The 9,934-nt window shown below is 42.5% G+C and overlaps 1 long non-coding RNA gene across 1 annotated transcript; it reads right to left on the bottom strand.

The window, feature by feature from the left end:
• Positions 1 to 242: 242 nt before the first annotated feature.
• On the bottom strand, positions 243 to 9,934 carry LOC130357630 (uncharacterized). The gene is made up of 3 exons (XR_008889201.1): positions 9,753 to 9,934; positions 6,818 to 7,010; positions 243 to 997 (listed from the first exon to the last, which is right to left on the bottom strand). It is a non-coding gene; the product is annotated as an uncharacterized LOC130357630 (long non-coding RNA).

Genomic DNA, 9,934 nt, shown 5'->3' with positions numbered 1-9,934 from the left:
TACAGTGGTCCCTCAACATACGATGGTAATCCGTTCCAAATGAACCATCGTTTGTTGAAACCATAGAATGTTGAGGGATCCGTGCAATGTAAAGTATAGGACAGTGGTCTACAACCTGCGGACCTCCAGATGTTGCAAAACTACAACACCCAGCATGCCCGGACAGCCAACGGCTGTCCGGGCATGCTGGGTGTTGTAGTTTTGCAACATCTGGAGGTCCGCAGGTTGTAGACCACTGGTATAGGAAGTTGTACTCACCTGTCCCCGCCGCTCCGGACCGTCACCGCTCGTCACCGCTGCCCGGGATGTCAATGTCCATCGCTGTCGCCTCGTCCCCGAGGTGTCCCCGACGCTCCGGTAAGGCCTCTGCTTCCCTGGCATCCGCGCTCTCCGTCGCCACCATCACATCGCTACGCACGCCGCTCCTATTGGATGACGGGACAGTGTGCACAGCGACGTGATGACGACTATGGAGAGCCTCAACGATGCAGGGGATCCCGAAGAGGATGTGCGGGAGCCCCGAGGACAGGTAAGTGATCGTCAGCGGACCACACGGGGCACCGTAAACGGCTATCCGGTGGCAGCTGAAGCAGTCTGCGCTGCCGGATAGTCGTTTATACGATGGCCCCGACATACAAAAGCATCGTATGTTGATGCCTCTGAGAGGCCATCGCATGTTGAAATTATCGTATGTCGGGGCCATCGTAGGTCGAGGGGTCACTGTACTTTGAAAGTGCAAAATACCCTTTATTGTGACACAAACAATAATGAAAACAAAAAAGTTGACATCTTTCGGATACATGAGTATTCACCCCTTGGAAAAAATACCTTTCCTTGCAATTACAGCTGCAGGTCTTTGGGGTCTGTCTCTACCAGCTAGAGTTGGAAATGTTTGTACATTTTTCTTGGCAAAAATATCTGAAGCTCAGTCACGTTGAATGGAGACGTCTGTGAACAGCAATTTTACAAGTCTTGTCATGGATTCTCAAATTCAGGTCTGGAAAAAAAAAAAAAAAAAAAGCAATCTAATTAGTTGTAATAGGACACTGCACCACTCTTCCTCTACGCAGGTTTTGCTATATCCCCCAAATAGTCCTACTGGAATATGAACCACTGTCCCAGGCTTAAATGGGTACTCCACTGGCCAATGTTCAGAATATTTAGTTCCGAACGCTGTGTGCGCGCTGCAGGGGTTGGCCGCTCCCCCTCATGACGTCAGGACACGCCCCCTTAACCCCTTAAGGACGCAGGACGTAAATGTACGTCCTGTTAAGGTGGTACTTAACGCACCAGGACGTACATTTACGTCCTAAGCATAACCGCGGGCATCGGAGCGATGCCCGTGTCATGCGCGGCTGATCCCGGCTGCTGATCGCAGCCAGGGACCCGCCGGCAATGGCCGACGCCCGCGATCTCGCGGGCGTCCGCCATTAACCCCTCAGGTGCCAGGATCAATACAGATCCCGGCATCTGCGGGAGTTCGCGATTTAAATGAACGATCGGATCGCCCGCAGCGCTGCTGCGGGGATCCGATCATTCAGAACGCCGGACGGAGGTCCCCTCTCCTTCCTCCGTCCGGCTCCCGGCGTCTCCTGCTCTGGTCTGTGATCGAGCAGACCAGAGCAGGAGATGACCGATAATACTGATCTGTTCTATGTCCTATACATAGAACAGATCAGTATTAGCAATCATGGTATTGCTATGAATAGTCCCCTATGGGGACTATTCAAGTGTAAAAAAAAATGTAAAAAAATGTAAAAGTAAAAAAAAAAGTGAAAAATCCCCTCCCCCAATAAAAAAGTAAAACGGCCGTTTTTTCCTATTTTACCCCCAAAAAGCGTAAAAAACATTTTTTATAGACATATTTGGTATCGCCGCGTGCGTAAATGTCCAAACTATTAAAATAAAATGTTAATGATCCCGTACGGTGAACGGCGTGAACGAAAAAAAAAAAAAGTCCCAAATTCCTACTTTTTTAATACATTTTATTAAAAAAAAATTATAAAAAATGTATTAAAAGTTTTTTTATATGCAAATGTGGTATCAAAAAAAAGTACAGATCATGGCGCAAAAAATTAGCCCCCATACCGCCACTTATACGGAAAAATAAAAAAGTTAGAGGTCATCAAAATAAAGGGATTATAAACGTACTAATTTGGTTAAAAAGTTTGTGATTTTTTTTAAGCGCAACAATAATATAAAAGTATATAATAATGGGTATCATTTTAATCGTATTGACCCTCAGAATAAAGAACACATGTCATTTTTACCATAAATTGTACGGCGTGAAAACAAAACCATCCAAAATTAGCAAAATTGCGTTTTTCGTTTTAATTTCCCCACAAAAATAGTGTTTTTTGGTTGCGCCATACATTTTATGATATAATGAGTGATGTCATTACAAAGGACAACTGGTCGCGCAAAAAACAAGCCCTCATACTAGTCTGTGGATGAAAATATAAAAGAGTTATGATTTTTAGAAGGCGAGGAGGAAAAAATGAAAACGTAAAAATTAAATTGTCTGAGTCCTTAAGGCCAAAATGGGCCTTAAGGGGTTAAAGGGGTTATCCAGGAAAAAACTTTTTTTTATATATATATATCAACTGGCTTCAGAAAGTTAAACAGATTTGTAAATTACTTCTATTAAAAAATGTTAATCCTTTCAGTACTTATGAGCTTCTGAAGTTAAGGTTGTTCTTTTTTGTCTAAGTCCTCTCTGATGACACGTGTCTCGGGAACCACCCAGTTTAGAAGCAAATCCCCATAGCAAACTTCTTCTAAACTGGGCGGTTCCTGAGACACGTGTCATCAGAGAGCATTTGGACAGAAAAGAACAACCTTAACTTCAGAAGCTCATAAGTACTGAAAGGATTAAGATTTTTTAATAGAAGTAATTTACAAATCTGTTTTACTTTGGGGGCATGGCCTAGTGGGGAAAGGGGGCGTGGCTGACCCCCCGCAGCACGCACACAGTGTTCGGAACTAAATGTTCCGAATGCTGGCCAGTGGAGTACCCCTTTAAGACTTTTGCAAACTGCATCAAATACAGTCATGGCCGTAAATGTTGGCACCCCTGAAATTCTAGAAAATTAAGTATTTCTCACAGAAAAGGATTGCAGTAACACAGGTTTTGCCATACACATGTTTATTCCCTTTGTGTGCATTGGAACTAAACCAAAAAAGGGAGGAAAAAAATGCAAATTGGACATAATATCACACCAAACTCCAAAAATGATCTGGACAAAATTATTATCACCCTTTCAAAATTGTGGAAAAATAAGTTTGGTTCAAGCATGTGATGTTCCTTTAAACTCACCTGGGGCAAGTAACAGGTGTGGGCAATATAAAAATCACACCTGAAAGCAGATAAAAAGGAGAGAAGCTCACTACTTAGTCTTTGCATTGTGTGTCTGTGTGTGTCACACTAAGCATGGACAACAGAAAGAGGAAAAGAGAACTGTCTGAGGACTTGAGAACCAAAATTGTGGAAAAATATCAACCATCTCAAGGTTACATCTCTAGAGATCTAGATTTGCCTTTGTCCACAGTGCGCACTATTATCACAAAGTTTTCAACCCATACCACTGTAGTTAATCTCCCTGGACGTGGACGGAAGAGAAAAATTGATGAAAGGTGTCAACACAGGATAGTCCGGATGGAGGATAAGCAGCCCCAAACAAGTTCCAAAGATATTCAAGCTGTCCTCCAGGCTCAGGGAGCTTCAGTGTCAGCACAAATTATCATTCAACATTTAAATGAAATGAAACGCTATGGCAGGAGATCCGGGAGGAGCCCACTGCTGACACAGAGACATAAAAAAGCAAGACTACATTTTGCCAAAATGAACTTGAGTAAGCCAAAATCCTTCTGGGAAAACGTCTTGTGGACAGATGAGAACAGGATAGAGCTTTTTGGTAAAGCACATCATTCTACTGTTTACCGAAAATGGAATGAGACATACAAAGAAATATGGTGGAGATTCAATGATGTGTTGGGGTTGTTTTGCTGCCTCTAAAATTGGGTGCCTTGAATGTGTGCAAGTAGAGAGTAATGGATACAATCGAAGAAAACAGGAAAACGGCGCTTCTCCTCCTAGGACAGATGCAGGCAGCAGTCCATGTGATGAATAAGTGGAATCTTTATTTTGAATGTGTGCAAGGCATCAGGAAATCTGAGGATTACCAATGGATTTTGTGTCACACTGTACAGCCCAGTGTCAGAAAGCTGGGTTTGCATCCGAGATCTTGGGTCTTCCAGCAGGACAATGACCCCAAACATAAGTCAAAAAACACCCAGAAATGGATGGAAACAAAGCGCTGGAGAGTTCTGAAGTGGCAGCAACGAGTCCAGATCTAAATCCCATTGAACATCTGTGGAGAGATCTTAAAATTGCTGTTGGGAAAAGGCGCCCTTCCAATAAGAGAGACCTGGAGCAGTTTGCAAAGGAAGAGTGGTCCAACATTCCGGCTGAGAGGTGTAAGAAGCTTATTGATGGTTATAGGAAGCGACTGATTTCAGTTATTTTTTCCAAAGGGTGTGCAAGTTAAGGGTGCCAATAATTTTGTCCATCCCATTTTTGGAGTTTGGTGTGACATTACGTACAATTTGCTTCTTTTCCTCCCTTTTTTTTGTTTAGTTCCAATACACACAAAGGGAATAAACATGTGTTACTGCAATCCTTATCTGTGAGAAATACTTCATTTTCTAGAGAAATTTCAGGAGTGCCAACATTTACGGCCATGACTGTATATCTAATCTACTTTTCCACCAACAGCAGACACTCAAGGGTTTCTAGCGGACCACCATCGACTAGAATATCCAACAACATCATTCAAAGTTGGCTAAAGATTTGATATTTTTGTTGTTTCTATATTAGCAAGATCCATTAAGGACCCCCTATCCTTGGGCCAAACTGAGATTACCCTTTGTTACCTTACCTCTTAGAATAGAATTGGACCCACTAATTTTCCTCCCTAAATAGAAATCACTTGACATGACCCGATGGATAAAGTAAAATAAAAAAAATGGCTGCTGGCCCACAACAATCTCATGTTTACGACCAGCTAAAGGCATTTTTTCACTATGAGTTCTCCTTTCCATACGTACTATTAGGGCAAATGGACATTAGATAGGGGAGTTCCCCACTCAAAGGAATACTCCTCCCCTATCCTTTGGATAGAGGATAAGATGCCGGCCGATTGACTACAGCCATCACGCCCCCTCCCATAGTCTTAATTGGAGGGGGCGTGACGTCATGACCACAGATGCCCCAAAAATGCCATTCTGAACATAAATGTCTTAGGACACTGGGGAGCCAGTCCAGAGATTGTGGGGGGTCCCAGTGGCCGGACCCACTGTGATCAGACATCTTATCTTTTGGACAGGTGATAAGATGTCTTAGGCCAATGTACCCCTTTAAGGCCCCATTTTTTAGCCAGAGCAGGAAGTTTTATACAAGAACTATCCCTGATACATGTCTATATTACATGGTGGCAATTCATTTGAACTAGAAATATAACATTTCTGCAGGAGGAAAGTATGGCCGGCATTCTAGGAATTATGGGGGAGATTTATCAAAACCTGTGTAGAAGAAGAATGGTGCAGTTGCCCATAGCAACCAATCAGATCGCTTCTTTCATTTTTAAAGAGGCCTGTGAAAAATGAAAGAAGCGATCTGATTGGATGCCATGAGCAACTGCACCACTCTTCTTCTACAGAGGTTTTGATAAATCTTCCCCCATATGTTTCTGTCTGGATATAGTCCTTTGGCTCTTGATTTCAGCTTGTTTCCTGAGTGCATCCTGTTTTGGCCGACCATAACATTTTCCATGCAGGACAGCTTGAATATCTTTGGAACTTGTTTGGGGCTGCTTATCCACCATCCGGACTATCCTGCGTTGACACCTTTCATCAATTTTTCTCTAACCTGCAGCCACATGCCAGTAAGTCAAGTCATCTATGTCTGCTGTCACTACCTACAGTCAAGTCTATAGTCAAGTCTATTATAGTCAGCGTGGCTGTCCTAAAGTCTGTCAAAGTCACTACAAGTCCCAGCAAGCTGCGAGGTCCTTCTGTGTTACTGGCCACCTCTCTGGGATCCTGGCCTAGCTGTAAAGACTATTACCATCTGTCTACCTCAGTAAAGCTAATGTTAACCCTAACCTGGTCTTAGACTATTATTACCCTGCCTAACCTAGGCATAGTGGAGCTACTATCGGGTGGTTACTTAGGAAAGCCACGCCCTGGCGGCACGAACATTTAGGCGTTAATAACACCTGCCCCTGGGCTACAACATCTGCCCCATACACCTCCCCCTCACACCCCGTGGCTCACCACACAATAACTGAAGACACTCCAAATCGCCACCAACTACTCATAAACCGTGAGTCTTTTTGGATATTTAAACTTGCCACCTTAGTACCGCAGGGTCTGAATGAGACCATAGAGAACGTTCGTTAGCGTTTATGTAGCACAGTGTGTCTGCACAATTTCTAGTGCTTCTGCTGTTGTGCTTTGTGAGCGCGGACTGTTCGTTGGTATTTATAATTGTCTTTGTACAGCATATAATTATGAATTTTATGTCCTTATTGTTATTATAAAAACATTTTTTAGTGCATTCATACACTTTGTATGTATCATTTTTAGAATGGATTCGATGTGATTACTGAATTATTTTTTTATATTTGATATATGTATTTCATGTCAAAGCAATGTATATTTTTAAGGTTTGTGTAATGCATTACTAATAGGTTGCCCCACGCCGCTGTGGCGATGATGGGGTTAACTCTCACCTTTATAAACAAGCACCTTACCTTACCTTGTCATGCCTGAAGAAGCTGCGCAAGCGCAGTGAAACGCGTTGCATCTTGTGATTAAAAGATGTATGTTGTACTTTGGCTGTGTATCGAGTCTGTCCTGTGCCACACTGAGTCGACGGTTCCATTTAAGTCCTTCCTATTTATATTCTTACAAGCAGGAGGCAAGGGAAAGCTATATGACACAGCTCCTCTCTGAATAAATGAGAGACTCTTTAGTGTTAGCCAGGGTAGTGAAATGAATTTTATAGCACAAAAATACTCCTAGACTCTACGAGAGATATAATGGGAGTGTTTTATGATGAGCTATTTACAAGGAGCCCATATACTGTTCTTGCACAGGAGCCCACTGTTGCCCGTGTCCGTCCTGCTCAGATTGCAGTTAAGAGCATGTGAGATTTACCCCCTTTTGTCTCTGAAAAGCAACAGGCATAATGGGAAATATAGGCTGCACATGATTCTGCATTATTGAAGGCACAGTATATGGAAAATGGTGAATGATACATATATGACCCATATATGACCCACTTCAGTCCTGTGATTCAGACTGGTGATCACATGACCAAGTTACACTAAAGAACCTCTATATTAGTCTTTAGTAATAGCATGTGCTTCACTGTATGGGCATTCATTAATTTCAGTACATCTGCATCTATGTGTTTCATTACTGTAACTTGGTCATGTGATCACCAGTCTGAATCACAGGACTGAAGTGGTAGGTCCTGGGTTAGCTGACTTCATCACCTACCAGATGACATCATCACTTATCAGATCCTTACTTCCCATCCCCATCCAGCTCTGTCTGTATACTGCTGCAGCTATCTCTTAGGGATCAGGATATACAGTAGTTATACACCTCCTTGTAGGCTATGCTTAAATGTTGCATTTTTGCTAGGATTTTCCTGAAGCAAAAATGGTGCTATTTACCTTGATTTCTAAAATCAAGGTAAAAACATGTCCTTTTTACAACAACTTTGGAAAAGCAAAGCAAAAACATTCCTAAACCGCAATGAAAATGTAAACACGTGAACACAGCCTGAAGACTATAAATCCTTATAAAACACCTAAATTGAGATTATAGGTCAAATCGCTTTCACCTCAATATTTCCCTAAAAAACACACTTTAAATAATAAAACCCATTAAAACTGCGTGTAGTGTAAACTGGCACCAACCCACTCTTGAGTCTCAGCAGTTTAGGCTTCTAGTTTCTGTGGTTTAGCCATTTGATTAGGCTGGTCTCATTAGGTAAACTGCAGTGATTAGACTACACCCACTCTCTCTGCAAAGCCAGAGAATCCATGTGAAATGTAAGCAGCATAAGTACATCATTTCTATCTAAAACAGAAAAGGATGTGGTTTAAAAGTCATGCCTGCCACATCAGCTGAAACAGGTAAGCACAAGGCATACACAAGAACCTCTACCTACATTTTTCATTATAGCCTATGCTGCACTATATAAGAAAAAAAAAATCTGTAGTGCTTCTTTAAGACGTTGAGAAAAGGGTAGTCACAAGTAGAGGTGTGGTCTTACTAGGCACAACAGGAATTATTTTATAATTTATAACATAATGTTTACATTGTCTACAACCTCGCCCATTCCATCACTGACTCTTCTAGTTTAACTGGTAGGCCTAGTAAGCACTGTCAACCCGGCCTTTTCCAATGAAATCAAGTTTCATACATTTTTATTACAAACACGTGCTGTATTTACATAATGGTACATTTTGCACACTTTACCAATTCCCTTAAAGGGGTAGTCCAGTGCTGAAAAACGTATCCCCTATTGTAAGGATAGGGGATAAGTTTCAGATCACGGGGGGTCCGACCGCTGGGGCCCCCTGCGATCTTCTGTACAGGGCCCCGGCTCGCTGGCCAGATAGCGGGTGTCGACCACCGTACGAAGCGGCGGCTGACACGCCCCCTCAATACATCTCTATGGCACAGCTGGAGATTGCCGAAGGCAGCGCTCCGGCTCTGCCATAGAGTTGTATTGAGGGGGCGTGTCAGCCGCCGCTTCGTGCGGTGGTCAACACGCCCCCTTCCTGCGGGCTGCCAGGGCCCCGTACAGGAGATCGTGGGGGTCCCCAGCGGTCAGACCCCCCGCGATCTGAAACTTATCCCCTATCCTTAGGATAGGGGATAAGTTGTTCAGCACTGGATATCTCCTGGGGTATTCCAGGAAAATACAATTTTTTTTTTATATCAACTGGCTCCAGAAAGTTAAACAGATTTGTAAATTACTTCTATTAAAAAATCTTAATCCTTTCAATAATTATTAGCTTCTGAAGTTGCGTTGTTGTTTTCTGTCTGGCAACAGTACTCTCTGCTGACATCTCTGCTTGTCTCAGGAACTGCACAGAGTAGAAGAGGTTTGCTATGGGGATTTGCTTCTATTCTGGACAGTTCCCAAGACAAGTGTCATCAGAGAGCACTTAAACAGAAAAGAACAACTCAACTTCAGCAGCTCATAAGTACTGAAAGGAATAAGATTTTTTAATAGAAGTAATTTACAAATCTGTTTAACCTTTTGGAGCCAGTTGATATATATAAAAAAGTTTTTTCCTGGATAACCCCTTTAAATCCCTTTGCAGGTGCCTTGTCCACAGTCGTAATGGTAAGATGCGTTGCGAGAACAGATCTGTATTTGTCCATCTTTGTTTATAAGCTGTAAATGTCACCAGATTCAATTAAACAGTGATTATTCCGAGTGAGTCAATAAAAGGCTTCGCAGGACTTAGTTCTACTGATTTTCACTGTTGATTTATACACAGAGAGCAGCGGGGAGTTCTGTGTATTAAGTAGCTACGTTTCACTCTTGTATATAAGCACTGTGTTCAAGGCTGTATATGAATGAGAAGAACATATGAAAATATCTAAAAGACGCCGAGTACAGTCTCCTTCTGATGAGTTCTTTTTTACAGGGTCCTTTTTCTTACTTGTTTTGTAAATGGTCTTTGGCCTTGTGGAACTGGATTCCAACATCTGATTGAGGTAAAAGGAGGCCCAATGTCTTCCAATTGCTATATACAGCGCAGTATATAATACCTCCTGTATTTGGTAACCTTGTATTTTACTACAACAACAATGGGAGAGATTTATCAAAACCTGTGCAGAGGAA

This window comes from Hyla sarda, chromosome 2 (assembly GCF_029499605.1).
Source record: "Hyla sarda isolate aHylSar1 chromosome 2, aHylSar1.hap1, whole genome shotgun sequence".
In the NCBI taxonomy this organism is placed as follows: domain Eukaryota; kingdom Metazoa; phylum Chordata; class Amphibia; order Anura; family Hylidae; genus Hyla; species Hyla sarda.
The sequence above is the reverse complement of the archived record's forward strand: the minus strand, read 5'-3'. Positions and strand labels throughout refer to the sequence as shown.